The following is a 16,531-nucleotide window of genomic DNA, read 5'->3' on the forward strand; positions in this document are numbered from 1 at the left end:
TACGCAACAACTGTTTGTGGTTTATGGTCTGTCGACAAGAGGAAGGGCAATCTCAAAACAAGGACTAGCTCGATGGGTCTCGTCGACGATTGCTTTTTGTCACTCCAAGGCGGGGAAACCGCTAGAAGGATGTCCGAGAGCTCATTCCACGAGATCAACTTAGTCTTCGGCGGCGTTGTGGGCCGGAATTCCGCTGGCACACATTTGTCAAGCGGCATCCTGGTCAGTGCCACATACATTTACCCGCCTTTATTGCCTCGAACGGCAGCATGCAGACGATGTACAGATGGGACGAGCAGTCCTGCGGCATCTGTTTCAGTGAGGTAAGCCCTATTCAGGGGAATGGCCTTATTATATATATATATCTTAATGTATATTGTGGTTATTGTTGTTGTTGTTGTTTTTTAAACCAACCTGTAACTGCTGCATTTAAAAAAAATATATATATATATATTTTTTTTTAAAGTGTGCTTGGGATGCTATTGGATTGCATTCACACCGCCATATTAGGATTACTGCTATACAATCTATTCTAAGCATGTGAATCCATGAAAGATCCATATCTTTCATGGATTCACATGCGCCCGCCGGCCTCCCCTGAATGCAATATATATATATATATATATATATATATATATATATATATATATATATATATATATATATATATATATATATACACCCCATTCTACTTTGGAGGGGTTAAAATCTGAAGGGGGCTGCGGGGGGCGGGGCATTTATACCTCTATGTCCTATTGGGGTATGCATAAGCGGCCCAAAACGACGTAGATAGGACACAAAAGTGTCAAAATTTTTCCTATGGAAAACGACTTTATAAATGTACAGAGGGCTCCCAGTCTGACGACGGGGAATATTCTAAGCATGTGAATCCATGAAAGATACCAATGCTGGAGAAATGGAGTTACAGGTAAGGAACTATTCCCTTCCACAGACTTCTCCTTTTCTTTCCAGACACTGATACATAGGCTGTGTCAGTTCACTGTGGCCATATAAAACAGACTTTAGATGTGGTATTCTATCATTGGTGGAAAACACTTATCACACACTTCGATCTCCACCTTTCCAGCACAATGGAAGCCACGATTAGTTTGGTATATAAAACAATCCTAAAATGGCAGTTGTGTTCATTAAATACATGTGCCTTGCCACGAAATGCTCTCATAAATTGACAGAATGGCTTTGGCGAAAGGACATACATTATCCCTACCAACAGCAATATTCAAAGGAAAAATACAAAATCCAAGATGCGCTACACGGATAAAAGGCATGCTATGAGACACAGAGCACATGGCTCACAGCAGAATCCGTCAGACAGACATATAGTAAATCTGCAAGAGAGCTAAGCCTCTTTCTAGACAGACCAAAGTAGGTGCATGCATTCTTGCCAACAAAATATATTTTCTTGTTGACAATATATTTTTTACAAATGTGAATAATTTTCCTCTTATCATTCACATATATGTCAGCAATTCTCTAAAACCAATCATTAAAAATAAATTACGGTGAGAGGAGACTGAGCCAAAGACATGTAGATTAAAGCAAACTAGATTAATTTGCTCATCTTCAGTCCTCTAATGAGGTCATTACAAAAGGCAAGCAATATATGCATTTCTGAGAAAATGAAAAGGAACTCCAAGTGATAATGTCACTATATCGTTCTCAAACATATTTCTCAGAGGATTGATGGAGCTGTACAGCAACATCGCAGCAACAGGTGGCACTCTTGTCAGCAGACCATGCTCTCCAGGCTCCAGAAATAGACCTACTCATGCGCTTGGCTTTGTTCAGCAGTGATTCCGGTGGCCAGCATTATTAATTCCTTGATTGAGGTAGCCTCTATCTGTTGGGGGAGGGGAGACCCAAAGCCATCACCGCTCTTTGGATGCTTAGGGTGGTGAGAGCGTGTGGATCAGCATGCAGCCTATCCACAGCAACATCTGCCAAACTGACCCGCAGGATGGTGACATCTCCGCTCCTATACCTCCAGTGCTAGAGGCCTCAGCACGTAACTGAAAACAGTGACCTTAAAGACTGTTTCCAACATCAGCAACCCAGGAGAAACCCTACAATGTGCATACTTTGCAGCAGCCCCCTTCTCAGGGACCTGTGAACCCGCTGTTAGAGTGCCTTTCAACACCCCCACAAACATACATGCATGTATGCAGGTGGCGAGGTGGAAAAGATCACTGCTTTCTGTCCCTTCCACCGGTGTCTTTGCTAGTTATGGTTCCATGTCATTTCATCAACAGTAATTACGTCATGGTAATTTACTATGAACTAATTATTTTGGGGGTGTACCTGCCATGCCCTCCTTCTCCCTCATTACTACCCTCTGCAAAATCCTCCCCACCCTTTTTGTACCCCTTAACCTTTAAATACCCATTTTTTTCCAAGTCATTTCAAAGGAATGACTTTGTAGTAAATTACCACAAAGTAATTACTATCAATGAATGAACTGATTACCACCAGTGATGATGTTGTTAATAGGTAGACTGAGTCATGAACAATAATACAGCCAGCAAAAAATCACTACATTAGAATGTCTTTCCAAAGCCCTGCACGTCAGGCCTTTGACGCCATGAGGGATTAGCTGTGAAGCTCAGCACAGCTGGCAGGCGTGCAGTGTCAATGACTCTCAATTCTTGCTAAGGTTTTCTTCAGAGCAAGGCCTGAGGCCATTGAACCCTGTGTTCTCTGGCTGCACCCACAGACACGCAAGCCATCAGAGAAGGCAACCAACCATTAGCATTTCACAAAAGTAAGGTGGATATAGAGGATGCTGACAAAAAACAGAGAGCACTCTTGCAGTGCTTGTCGCAATTTAAGGCAACACAACATAGAACATGCTACTCGGAGATAGAGGACACGTATTTAATCAACACAACATCCACAAATCAACCAAACCACTTCAAGAAACACTGAAAACAGCAGGTATACAAAGTATTTATTTATTTCACTTGTGAAGGGCGCACAAGCCCTCAGGCATCGGGCACTATAGAACCAGTTACATGTAGCCCGAAGGCGAAAGTCATGAAGTTACAGAGTATGCGTAATTGTACAACATTAACAGTATCTAGCGGGTCACAGTTTAGATTGCATGACAGATTAGTTGAACAACCAGGTTTTGAGAGCTGTGTGGAAGGTCCAGAAGGAACCTTCAGATCTGAGGGCGGGTGGGAGGGAGTTCCATTGTTTGGTTGCAATGACAGGGAAGCTTGAGCCGCCTGCTTTCACGCGTTTCAACTTGGGTTACACAAACCTGTAAATGTAAGGGGTTCTTGTGAGCCTAGAGGGTTATGTTTACATATGCAAATACATTACAACATTTGAAGACCATAAAAATGATTCAGAACAACTAACAAGCAAGGCATCAACAACTGGGAAGTAAAAATAGCCTTGCACTGAAGAAAACAATAAACAACAAAAGAAATGGGCCAAAAAGCATGTCTAATTTTTTTCACCGAATTAAGCCATAATAATAAACGATAGTACAAAAATAATCAGTGAGATCAAGACATTGATTTAAAAAAAACTTCAGTAAACATGAACAAAACAACCAAAAATAAATAAAAGGCCCCATTGTGGGCAAGTCTGTGAGCCCCTGCATCTCAGCTAGAGTGAATGGAGAGGTTGCCAAACTATCACCTGACCACTGCTGCATCACAACTGCCATCCACAGGACTATAAACAATAACAACATCATGAATCTGTGGGGTAACAAGCACATCTTTAAAATCTGACGCTTGAGCTGTAGTATCCTCACTTAAGAACAATGGAATATCAGAACACCCACTAGAAATAGCACTGACATCTCTCGGCTCATTATCCGGGTCCTTTGGTAACCAATTTAGACAAAGGGTGAGAGCACCAGGAACATGTGGCTACCAAGCCAAACTCATCCTATCCATGTTGAAGCTGCCGGCTGCAGAAATCTGTTAGGGCAGTGTCCCTGTGTCCCAAACAAGGGGTAAATGGGTGTGTGTTGGATTACTACAATATTGGTGCTTAGTACATAGTTGATTGATTTCAGGAGAATTCCTATATTCTGTTGTATCACAGTATCCATAAGAGATGTAGTCCACACGTTATGGAATTATGCCATTGGGTCTATACTATCACAGTGGATGCCGACACGTGTTTCAACCACTCAGGGGTCTTTATCAAGGCAATTGTGATTATTCCGGAACAATGGGTTTTAGGACTCCAACACACACCCATTTACCCCTTGTAAACAATGCCAGTCAGTCATAAGGGGAAATTACAGGGACATGCCAATTATGGGCACCGTCCTTGCAAATGGGGCTGGCATCTCTGCCAACCAGCCACACTGCAGTAAATCAGCCTGGTTTGAGGCGGCATTGAGGAGCCCCGCTTATGTTGACAGCAGACCCTACGCATAGCATCACCAGCAACCTCAAACGTGGTGTGTTTAAAGACTCACTGCTGAACGTGACACACATCAGCTAGGGCTACGAAGATAGGAACTAAGACGTCTTTCCATCATGGAGAAATGGCAGTGTGTATGATATGCCACCCAGCCTTAGCTGTCTCTGAGGTAGTGTTCTGTGGAAGAAAGCCACACCAGCCCCAACTGCAGATGATAAAGCCAACTTGATGTGTCCTGCAGCAGCTACCAGCCCGCAGGAGGGAAACACCATTCTAAACAAAACCATCCCTAAATTCTGGAATCGTGTGGGCCACATCCATAAGTTGATGGAGCCCCTAACCCCTGCTTCTTCTCACCAAAACCACCCACAATAAAAGATGGTCAGAGCCAATGTACCTATCCAATTTCAAGACACCCGGTTGGCTAATAGCAATAAACATATCTTGATTCTCAATTTTCTCCAAAACGCCACATGCACGAGATAGGTGAAAGTGATGCTGGTGAACATTCTATTACAATTCACCCACTGTACTCCCTTCAAAAGACCACTTTTACCAGAGCCACTGTCCTTTACAAACCATTAACAATAATAATTGTTTCTATTTAAAATACACGCCCCTATCATCTTGTAGGTTGTGACCTTTGACCCCGTCTTTCTCTTCATTAGCTAATTCGGGTTCGCTTTGGACTGAGTGGGATGGCGAGAGTATTGCATTTTGGCAAATAAAGTGTTTTTCCCACACAAACAGCAACTGTCCATAGCACTCTCTCAAGTATTACTAATGCCATGTTTGAAGCACCGGGCCCCCCTGAACATTACTTCTCCCTCACTGTCCCAAGGCCATGCTAGAAGTAATAGCTAAATGAAGTCTGCCCAGTAAACCCAGCAGCCAACAGTTTGCACCACTGCAAGAATCTTTGTGTTCTATGGCTACTTCATTTTGCATACATGTACTGGATGGTTCCATGTCAATTCAACGAAGTAAATTTCTTTGATGTAATTTACTTTGTTGAAATTACTTTGAATATACTTTGATTTTTTGGGGGGGTTTCCCCTCAGTCCCCTATTCCCCCTGGCTACCACTCCCGCCCCAATCCCTTCCCCCACAAATACTTAATAAATTCAAACTATTTTCGAAGTAATTTCCACAAAGTAAATGACCATTAACGGGGTATGGCACTGGATATTTGTACTGAGATTTATATGGCACAAAACTGGTGGTAAAGCAACAGTGTGCCAGACAACAAGGCAATACAACAAGGCAATGCCAGACAATAAGGCACAATAATATTGACGGTATTAAATGAATAAACTATTTGTGGTACACTTTGGAGAACATTGAGCTAGAGAGGGGATACGCGGGTAACAGGCAGATGAGACGGGTTGGGAAAATGGAGACAGACCAACTCTTGAATAATGTTTTGGGGGGAATCCCCATCCATGCCACCACAGCCCCCTTTGAAGTTATGTCTTTGTGAGCTTCCCAGGATCCCTTCCTGCAACACGAAACCCAGCTTGCCAGGTGGCATTGGTCCTTTATTGGTGGGGATTGTTTGCTTTCCCAAGTGAAGTGGGGAAGCCCCAGACCCAATGATCCCTTGCTTAAAACAGGTGGCCCGGTGTGAGAAAGTGTTCAGAGAACCCCTTTCAACAATGGAACGACTATCGGTAGTATAGCAAGGAAACATACAATAATGGCTGATGGAGGAATTCTAGCAGACTTCTTTGCCGACTGGCCCTTTGACAATCTATCATTTAGGGGTTATGTTCTGTATGTGGTCTTGCAGAGCGCACTTTTGCTGCAAGTGGCTTCTTGGCGCTGACAGAGAACTGTGTTACATAAACCGATAGATCACCCCTGCGGATAATCTATGGTCTATGGTGACACACTGCTGCAGTGGGGAAACTTGCATTTTTTGTCTGATTTAGTACATGCCTGGCGAGGCATACCTTGCATCCTGCACCCTGATTTCACTGCATTTGTGGCGTTTAATTGAAAATCAGGTTTAGCCGTGTGTATTTACATCCTGCACCCTAATTGCACTGCATTTGTGGCCTTCATTGAACATCAAATTTAGTTGTGTGTACTTACTTCCTGCACCCTGATTTCACTGCATTTGTGGCCTTTCATTGAAATTTGGGTTTAACTGTGTGTACTTACATCATGCACCCTAATTTCGAGCATTTGTGGCCTTTCATTGAAAATCGTATTTAGCTGTGTGCATTTACATCCTGCACACTAACTTCACTGCATTGTGTCTTTGCTACTGCTCGGCCACCTGTGAGATTAGGTCAAAACTGTGCAGTGCAGTCAACCCTCTCCTTTTAACTTTCCTCTGTCACCCTAATGGCACTCACCATCTCTCCTATCTTCTCTAATTGTCACTCTATCTCCAATCCCCCCTCTCTCATTAAGTCTGAAATGAAAAGCACAGAAAAGACATTTTGTGTGCAAACCCTGGCCTTTCAATCCAGACACCTACGTCAGCGCAACCTCCAGAGAGGTCTTCACGGATATCTTCTTATCTGTCCCCTCTCCAGATCTTTGTACTCCTCATGTCATCTCTACTCTCTCCCCTTTCACTTCCTCTTCCATTAACTTTGGGACCAAGTGGGAAGTCCTCCTGACTGGCTTCTCATCCTCACGCTGCATTGTTAATGTCTACCCCACTGGCACTCACCTGGTTCAGGGTCCTCAACCCAACCTGCTTCTCTTTGACTGGATACTGCTTTCCCTCATCAACTTCCTTCTGTCTGCTGCCTCTCCCCTCACCACTCTCCCCTCACCACTCTCACTGTCCCTCCCACTCTGATTGGAGTACCACGCCCCTGTACTCCTCCTCAGAAAACATTCAAAGGTGGAGACCGCCTCCACCTGGCAACTCTTAACGCCCGCTCTGACAAAAAACACTCTGCTAACATCTGCCTCCTTCTTGAAGACACTGACCTCAACTTTCTCGCTCTCACTGACACTTGTTTCAATGCCAGTTCAGTCACTGCTTTTGACCCTCTCCTCCCTGTCCGCTTCAAGATCATTTTCCAAGCCTCAACCTCACTGTGCTGGTGGTGGGTTCGCCTTAATCTATCCTCAGCCGATTCCTTCTTCCATCGTAGCCACCCAAGTCTATACTTCCTTCGAGAGCCTGGTCTGCAAGTTGGTCCTCTCCCTCTTCCACTCTGACCATTGCTACCATTTACCGGCCTCCAAGCGCTAATGCCCTGTTCCTCTCTGAATGGGCTGATTTCTGCTCCTCCTTACTTTCATCCACTTCTAACCTCCTCATGTTGCCTGACTTCACCATCCAATTGAACGGCTCTGCCTCAGCACCCACTCTTTTCATTGACATCTGCGCCTCTCTCTCCCTCTCCATCCTCCCCTCCGGTCCAACCCACTTGGCAGGACACACCCTGGATGCCATTATCCACTCCAACTTCCCGCTCGCTCCCCCTCTGGTCACCCCTCTCTCCTGGTCAGACCATGCTCTCGTCTTCTACCACCTGGGTTCGTTCGGCCCTCCTACTGCACCCACAAAAGCTCTGCCAACCTCGTTCTCAAACATTTGCCCGATGAAACGAGTCAGCCGCTGCCTTTGCATCTACATTTATCCCCTCTTACCCCCACCTCAGTCTCCACTCTCAGCGATCTTCACTCAGCAATCACCAATACCCATGACATCCTTGTGCCAGTCATGAGGATCCGCCTGAAACCTGTCTCTAAGCATAACACCTGGTATGACTCCGAGATTGCAGCCCTGAAACGAAAGTGCAGAGCAGCGGAACGGAAGTGGCAAACCTCAGGTTCACCCTCTGACACACTGGCCTGCCACCTGATCCAAAGGCAATACAGACTCACCGTCTGTGCCAACAAAAGGGCCCACATTCAGGCACAGGTATCAGGTGCATCCAATAACACGGCTAAACTTTTCAAAATCTGCAGGGAGCTAGCCAACCCTTCCGCAGTCTCGTCCTCCCCTCTTCCTTCCCAGGCCCTCTGAAATGCACTTGCCGCATACTTTGCCACCAAAACTCAAAACATCCTGAACACCCTTGTTTCTCACCCACCTTACTCATCCCACACCCCCTTGTCTCCCTTGGCCATTCCCCTCCTTGTTCCGCCTTCTCCTCCTTCACCCCTGTCACACCTGAAGAAGTTCCCAGAGTTGTCTGCTCTATGAAGGCTTCTTCCAAATAGGTTCCACCCTGCTCGTCCAGAACTTTCAAGGACAACATTGGCTCTCCTGCTCCTGCACTTGCTGATTTCTGCAACCACTCTTTCACCCCTGGGTCTTTCCCCTCATCCCTCAAGCACTCCATTGTGTGCCCACTATTGAAAAAGCCTTCAGCAGACCCTACCTGTCCATCAGTCTACCACCCTAGTTCAATCACCCCCTTCCTGGGGAAACTGCTGGAGAAGCTAGCCTTGCCCCAACTCAACTCACACGCTGAACTTGTTGGTGGTCTCCACGATCATCAGTCTGGATTCCGAGCATCCAGAGGCACGGAAACTGTTCTTCTGAACACCTGTGAAGAACTGCTCGCACCCTTGGACGCCAACTCCCCAGGAGTCCTCATTCTAATTGATCTTTCTTGGACCTTTGATACTGTCAACCATTCCATCCGCAAACAAAGGCTCCACAATACCCTTTGGCATCTCGGAACGGGCACTGGAATGGCTGGCTTCTTTCCAAACAGACCGCTCTTCCCATGTCATCCTGGGCACATTTTCCTCTCCTACCTCCTTCTCCACCTGTGGTGTCCCGAGGGATCTATCCTCACCCCCTGGCTCTTTAACATTTACCTTTCACAGCTGGCACGCCTCATCTCCTCCTTCTCCCCAACTTCCAGTGTTATGCAGACGACACTCAACTTTTTTTTCAGACTTCCCGCTGACTCACTGGCACCTTCTTTCATCCCTGACTGCCTTTCTGCCATCCAAGCTTGGTGCTCTTCCAATGATCTCTGCCTCAATGCCAGCAAAAATGAGAGCCTTCCAATTGGGGCCCCTGCTTCCCCCTTCTTCCCTTCTCTCTGGCCTCTCACCTTGGGCTCTCATCCTGCTACTTCTTCTGAAACCAGAAACCTTGGAGTCATCGTTGATTCCTCTTTATCCTTCCTCCCCACACGCAGGATATTGACAAGATGTCCCACTTCTAACTCTTCCTTCTCAAAGGAATTCTCCGATTTCTCACTTTCCCCAGAAGCTCAATGTTACCCGAGCCCTGGTTCTCTCTAGGCTTGGCTACTGGAACAGCCTCCTCCTCAATCTACCTTCTTCCACGCTGCAACCCCTTTAGCTAATCCAGAATTGAGCAGCAAGACTTATCCTTGGCCTTAAACCCCGGGACCTCATCTCTCCTACCCGAAAAAGCCTCCACTGGCTTCCGGTTGCTGCACGGATCAAATGCAAATCCATCTGCATCATCCACAAGGCTGTCTGCAGCTGGGGACCACAATATCTGCAACTCTCACTTACCAAACACTCTCCTTCTAGACCACTAGCCTCCTCTTCCACCAACTCCCTGTGTGTAAAGCATTTCACTAAACAGAGAGCAGGAGGCCGCTCACTTTCCTACGCTGGATCCCTCCTCTGAAACAGCCTCCCTCTGTGTCTGAAGCAGGACCTCCTGAAGTTCCGAAAACACCTCAATACTCTTCTCTTTTCCTCCTCCTTCCTCTGCTAATCCCACAGTTGCTGTGATTGGTGTCTTGGACCCTTATGCATCCTCTGGGCCTCTGACCTTTCACACCCAATCTCCCCAGCATCTGTCTTCCTTCAGCACTTGCCTCGGCACACCCTCCGCACTGGAGATTCGCACTTTCCACCCAATGCGGCTTCTTACCATACCTTGCACTTCATCTGTGGCTCACCCTCGATCACAGACACCACAGCACCTAGCCCACTGCCCTCTTCCTTCCCTCACTTGTATGTTCTGAATACTCACAAGACATAGTAGGTTTGGCCGTCCCTTCCCCCTCTGTATTTTTGTTGTTGTATTTAATTGTGCTGCTATTCCATGTTCCCTCCCTACTGCCCTGTGGGCGCTTTAAAACAGAATGTATTTCCTGTATAAGCGCCTAACAAGCAAGCAATGCATAAATAAATAATGAAATGTTTTCTGAAACAAATAGAGACCTGCTTATTCTATCTAGATAGGACGCTTCATTGAAAAAAAAAAACTAATTGATAATGTACTTTGACATTGTTGTTATGATGCTTTTATACCTGAGAACACGATGCACTTTTCAGAAATCCATATTGACTTTTCTTTGTATAATAAAGAAAGAAATATTGTTATTTTTGCATGCGATACCTACATTGACTGTTATCATTTATTTAGCATTAATTGCTTTTCTCAAAAAAATGTACACTTGTGCAGTATTAATCCCATATGACACCAATTGTTTTTTGTAATTGTTCTACTCAAAAGGACAGTGTCTGTGCCCCATATATTGCATGTATACAGTTAAGAGTATTTATAAAGAGCAGACCTGCCCCCTCCCACCAGCATTAGCAACCAGTAAAACTGGGGAGAACACTGAAAAGTGTGTGGGGTACAAATGCAGGGTTTATTTTTATTTAATGCATTTGTGTAGCGCCCAGACCCGAAGGTACCACGGCGCCTGTACAGAGGTAGAGAAGCAGGTCAGAACATGATAGGCAGAGCATACCATGGACTGCACCGGTCGTATTTGTAGAGCAGAGCATACAAATACACCAGTCGTATTTGTTAACCACGTTTTTAAGCGTTTCCTGAATGTTAAATCAGATGGTTGCTCTTTGAGTACCAGCGGGAGGAAGTTCCAGAGGGTGGGGGCAGTGACAGGGAAGCTAGAGCCTCCCACCCACTTGCATTTGAATCTGGGGGTAAGAAGCGAGAGAGTGGAGGAGGAGCGTAGGTTGGGTGTTTGCAGTGCCCACTATCCCACTAATGTTGTGGGGATGCGGGAATAGGTCGGTGCTGGGGCTGCCTCCAGTGAGCAGGGACGCGAAGCCAAGGACCGAGCCTGAGGACGGGATTGAAGTCTAGTTATGTTTAATGGTTAAGCAGCATGGCCTCCGCGGTTCGTTTGCTATCGTGGCTTATAGGGGGTCTGCCTGCTGTCAGCCTCTCTTTGAAGCCTTGGAAACTGCAGGATGGATTCCTATTTCTCCAGCTTCCCTCAATGTTTTAATTAAAAACGGCAGCTCGTGCGCTTGGACTACAATGTAATTATGACTACACATTTGCCATACTCATTCTTGCATACACAGTTTAATCAGCCCACAAGAACATGTGCAAGAACGCGCGAGCTTCCACTGTAGGCGGCCTCCCACTGAATAACAAACAAGATGCGTCTCATCAAGCTCTCCCGCCAGGAACTGTGCGCCGCGAGGCCACGACGTTGAGGGCCCTTGCCATCCTCAAGACCCCGCCGGGTGGCTCACTGTAAGGTCATTTAAGCAGATTTTGACAGGGCTGCGTGCATTAGCTTCTTAACCTCATCCACCACTACAGAAACTATCGATCTGCATGTCGTGTGAATGGGGTTATGCGTATTTTATATGTGCGTTGTCTGTCAGCAAAGAATATACCTGCATTAAGCAGATATTTTATAAACAGCTTGACACAATTGTGCGGGCGAGCAACCAATAGGCCTGTCTATATTTTATAGTGGAAAGGATAAACAGTTTGTGTAGGAATATTGTTTTCGTTAAAGAACCGCTGTGATGATAGTTTAAAGCACTGTTCTCAAGTGCATATTATAAAGTGTTATCGTTTGTGTTTCTCAGGAGCGTTTGCAGTAACGTGTCATCCTTTGCACTTTAAGTCAGTCCAGTTTCTCGATGGGGGACATTTTATAAGCCTTGGAGCAGTAAGGGAAGATCTAAAACAAAGGCATAGTACTTTAAATAGGGGTAGAAATTGAGGGGGGGCTCATTTGGGGGTGTGACTTGCCTGACAGGCGTGGTCTAAGACTTGATGGTCGTGGCCTAAAGAAGAACATGTACAAATGCAGGGGTGACATGGCCTACACACCTAAGTGCATATCGCAACACAGTAGGCTTGCTACAACCAAAGTGTGTGATCCTGGGCAAATCAATCACAGAACAGTGCTATAGAAAGAGCATGTAGACAGGATTATGAATGCCGGCCAGTGCCACATCTAGATGGTTCCCAGCAGGTCAGAAATTCCCTCTCCCCAGAAAACACCTCTTTTCAGATTGATAACACACCGATTAAGGGCCTTGATAAAGTTAAAACGCTCAGCATAATGATGGATGCATCATTAGGAGCCGAAGCACAATCGCAATACACAAAAAAAACGTTCGGCTATTATCTTAGATTCCTTAAAATCATCAGGTCCTATCTTTCAGAGGACAATTGCGCCACAGTGGCTAGGGCAACCATACTATCTTGGCTGGATTACGGAAATGCCCTGTTGGTAGGAGCAAACAACAAATGCATTAAAGCCTACCAGATTATACAAAATAATGCAGTCAGGATCATTAAGCGCATACCCAAACGCGACCACATCAGCAACTCCAGGAGAGAATTGCATTGGCTTAAAATAGAGAATAAAATTCCATTTAAAGCCCATCCCATTGCACATCGCTGTATTCATGGAAAAGCTCCTGGGTACTTGAAATCAAAAATCCATACATATACGTCCCCACTCGCTCTCTTAGATCGGCTGACCAAAACAAAGTTGCGGTAGCGAAGCATAATCGTAAGCTAGGTCTAGGCAAATCCTTCTCGACAGTTACTGCTGGTCTTTGGAACAATTTGCCCATCAACATAAGAAGAGAAGTGAACTACTTAAGCTTTCGGAAACACGTGAAAACTCATATCTTTAGTTAATTCACTCACATTATTCATCCAGCCACCTTCTTCTTCCTGTCCCATGTCTCGGGCTGGAATCCTGACACCCGAGCCACACCCCTCCAGTAGAACTGGTGCAGTCCCACCGTTTATGTAGTTATGAATGGGTTGTGGCTGCACAAAAGGTTTGTTTGGCGTTAATAAATATAAGCGCATGTCACTATCCTTAAAAGCTCTTAAATGGCTACAGATGGAAAACTGGAATCAAGCTCAGTGCCAATCACAAAAGCGCATGGGATAAAGGGCCGGGCCACTTGTAGCAATTATTCTGTCACTACCAACCAACCAGCACACTGTAGCCCACCTCAGACAAAGAGCTACTAGCCCATATTCTGAACAAAAGGATCCTCGACAATAGGCAGCCACCCCTCCTCACAAGGGTCAGCGCTCTGGAACAAAATCATACCTGACCAGCGCTTTAACTAGCATCCGAAAACAAGAAGAGGGGTTCTAGGGTGTGACCACAAGGGGGCATGGCTTAACGGGTAGCCGGTGGCTTATGCAAGTGCCACCGACCCACACCAGTTGCCCCTTTGCAGTGATATGAGAGCCAGAGTATTGATGCCTGCTGCATCTCTTAGCTAAAGGGATGCCTGGCAAAGGTCAGTGCCATCATTAAGGAAGAAAAGGTGTCACGCCGAACCCCGCCAGGCATCCCTTTAATTAAGAGATTCAGGGACATTGACCCTCGTACCTTGGGTGATCTCTGCATCTCCTAGTTAAGGGGATGCCCTGCGAGTGCTGGCGCCACCGTTGAGGAAGAAAAGGCCTTTTTTTAAAAGCCTAAAGCTACCATGCATGAGTGAGAGCTGCAGGCTTTGTATAAAAAAGGCCTTGGCTTCTAGCAGCCTCAGTGGTTGGGGCTAGCAAGGGACATAAGGGAGCCCTGACAGTGCCCCATCTCAGAAAGAATTTTCAGAGACTGTTGGGGCACAGCCCCGGCCTTCTTAAAGCCCTGCACTTGACCTAGAACAAGACCATACTCTCCAATGGCAGAGCTGTGAACAGACCTGTGACTAGTGGGTTTGGCCTGCAATAAAAGGTCAAACCCTCAAGGCTGCAAACAGTGTCAGGAAACCCGCAAGAAGGGCAGGCTGAGAAAAAGGTCATCACTTAATAAAGTGATGCTCCTTTTACATTCAAAGCAAGCCTTTCAGCTCTGTACAAAGGCTTTACTGAGGTCTGCTGCTGCCAGTCACAGAGCTTTGACCTTCTATGACCTCCTAAAGTTTGCATATTTGCAGACCAGAAGTGTATATATATATATATATATATATAGCCTTGTGATTTAAGTGCTTTGGGGCCAGGCACACAAGTTATTGGTGGGTCTGGGTTGGAAAACAAATGAACATTTCTGATTTCTGAAAATAAACTGTGCACTGATATTGAAGTGTTTATAATTAGGGCTGAGTGAAATGTCTGCCCGCAATGCGGAACTTGCGAAAATTCACACTGGAATCCGCTTCCGCCTGTTCTGTGAAATCAGCATTATGGCTCTGCCGCCACTGAAATGTTGCCACCAAGGACCTTTTAACCAGTTTTGTGCACTTTTTTGCGCAGAGCGCCGGGATGCAACAGAATAGCAAAACTGTTGTTTTCGCTCTTGTGCCGTGTACCAAAATAGTGTGATGTTTCTCTCCCATGTTGGCTTTGTGTAGCAAGATGAGATACTTTGTGCAGTTCTTTTCCGAACTCTGTTAGTTTCACGCAGCAACACGAGAAAACTTGTGCAGGTTTTTTGATTAATTCAAGGTTTGATCAGCAACACGAGAAACTTTGTGCAGTTCTTCCCGAACAACGTTAGTTTCGTGCAGCGACAAGAGAAACGTAGCATGTTTTTTCCCGATGCGTGCTAGTTTCATGCATCGATATGTGATAGTACAAATGGGGCAAACGTCACATTGTTCACCACCCCATACACCCCTACAACATGAACATAAATACAAAATAAGGGAGCTCACTTAAATGAATGATTGTAGGGCTTTGTTCCTGAACTGCTTTCAATAGGCCTGAATACAAGCAACCCACTAACACAAGTAGAATAGGGACATGTGTCTTATTATGTTGCTGTTAGAATATAAAAACAAGTAGAATAGAAGTAATTTTCAACACTATAGGTAGTTGTGCCACATTGAGGGAGTTAGGTTGCAGCACACAGATCACTAAGAAATATAGGGTGCTTAATACACTGAGAAGATTACTAAAAGATACATAAATCTTGCCTGACTCCTGGCCGACACTTTGTTTGTTAATAAAGTGAATAAAGTTGTTTTTTTTTGCACCTGATGCATTTCCTTATTTTTGTTATGGACTGGTTTTTCATGCATTAATATCACCCAGGAAAGAATGAACGTGTATTGAGGTTCTATTCGTAACTTCCATTTAGTGAGTGGTATACAGCTCGATAAATCTCCCTATCAGAAAGTCTATCTCTCCCTATCCCAAGTCGTTTTCTGATCCTAGCTGGTGCTGGTGTGCTGCCTATTTAGGAAAGAAGATGGATAAGAAGCTAGCCCTAGTCTGTCTCACTACTTTCCATCTACTATTAGTTTGCTAAAAGAAAAAAGGAGGAGTGTAATTTGATCTATTGCTCCCTGTTTTGTGTGTCTTATATAAAGCATACAATATATAAAGTAATTTCTATCCCTGGCAACTTCCATCCTTTTTTTGATATTACGTAGAGCATTGGGTGGAGGTTGTTGCTCCTTGGGCCCTCCCCATTATGTGTTGTTTGCATGCATTAATACTACAAGAAACTTCATGCAGATCTTTTTTCTATCCATGTTAGCTTGACACATCAATACGAGAACATTTGTGCGTTTCTTTCTGAACCGTGTTAGTTTCGCACAGCAACATCAGAAACGAAAAACCTTGCACAGGTTTTTCTTTCTGTTTTCGGTCCACGCAGCGATACAAGAAACTTTGCATGTCTATTTTCGATATGTAGATGTGGCAGAACAGCGGAGCAAAACAAAGTGGATTGAAATGTGGCAGATTTCGCTTTTGCGCCCGGTGGAGCGGAATCTAACAATTTTGGCCACCTCTATTTATAATTGGGTTAATTGCAGCAAGTTTAGGTAATTGTGTGCCACATCACTAACTATATGTATTACTAATGTTTCAATGTGTCAAGAAAGTCCCTGCTAGTGAACACGCATTCCCAGAACAGTTCTGCCCAAGATCACAAGGCACTCGAGTGCAATCCCATCACTTCTGATTATCTATTAAGGGGAAGGGTGTCTCAAAAGTACAATGCAGAGT

At 45.2% G+C, this 16,531-nt stretch overlaps 1 protein-coding gene across 10 annotated transcripts in view; it reads left to right on the forward strand.

Moving 5' to 3' along the window:
* Positions 1–16,531, forward strand: part of ENOX1 (ecto-NOX disulfide-thiol exchanger 1) — a 1,853,609-nt gene that overhangs the window by 856,023 nt on the left and 981,055 nt on the right. The window contains exon 1 of one of the 10 annotated variants that reach the window (XM_069639321.1): positions 11,821–11,836. The exons of the other annotated variants lie outside the window; for them this stretch is intronic. The gene's annotated coding sequence lies outside the window, so the exon portion shown is untranslated. Of the gene's footprint in view, positions 1–11,820; positions 11,837–16,531 lie in introns of those variants that run through there. 10 annotated transcript variants of the gene reach the window in all.

This window comes from Ambystoma mexicanum, chromosome 7q (assembly GCF_040938575.1).
Source record: "Ambystoma mexicanum isolate Mex_15411 chromosome 7q, UKY_AmexF1_1, whole genome shotgun sequence".
In the NCBI taxonomy this organism is placed as follows: domain Eukaryota; kingdom Metazoa; phylum Chordata; class Amphibia; order Caudata; family Ambystomatidae; genus Ambystoma; species Ambystoma mexicanum.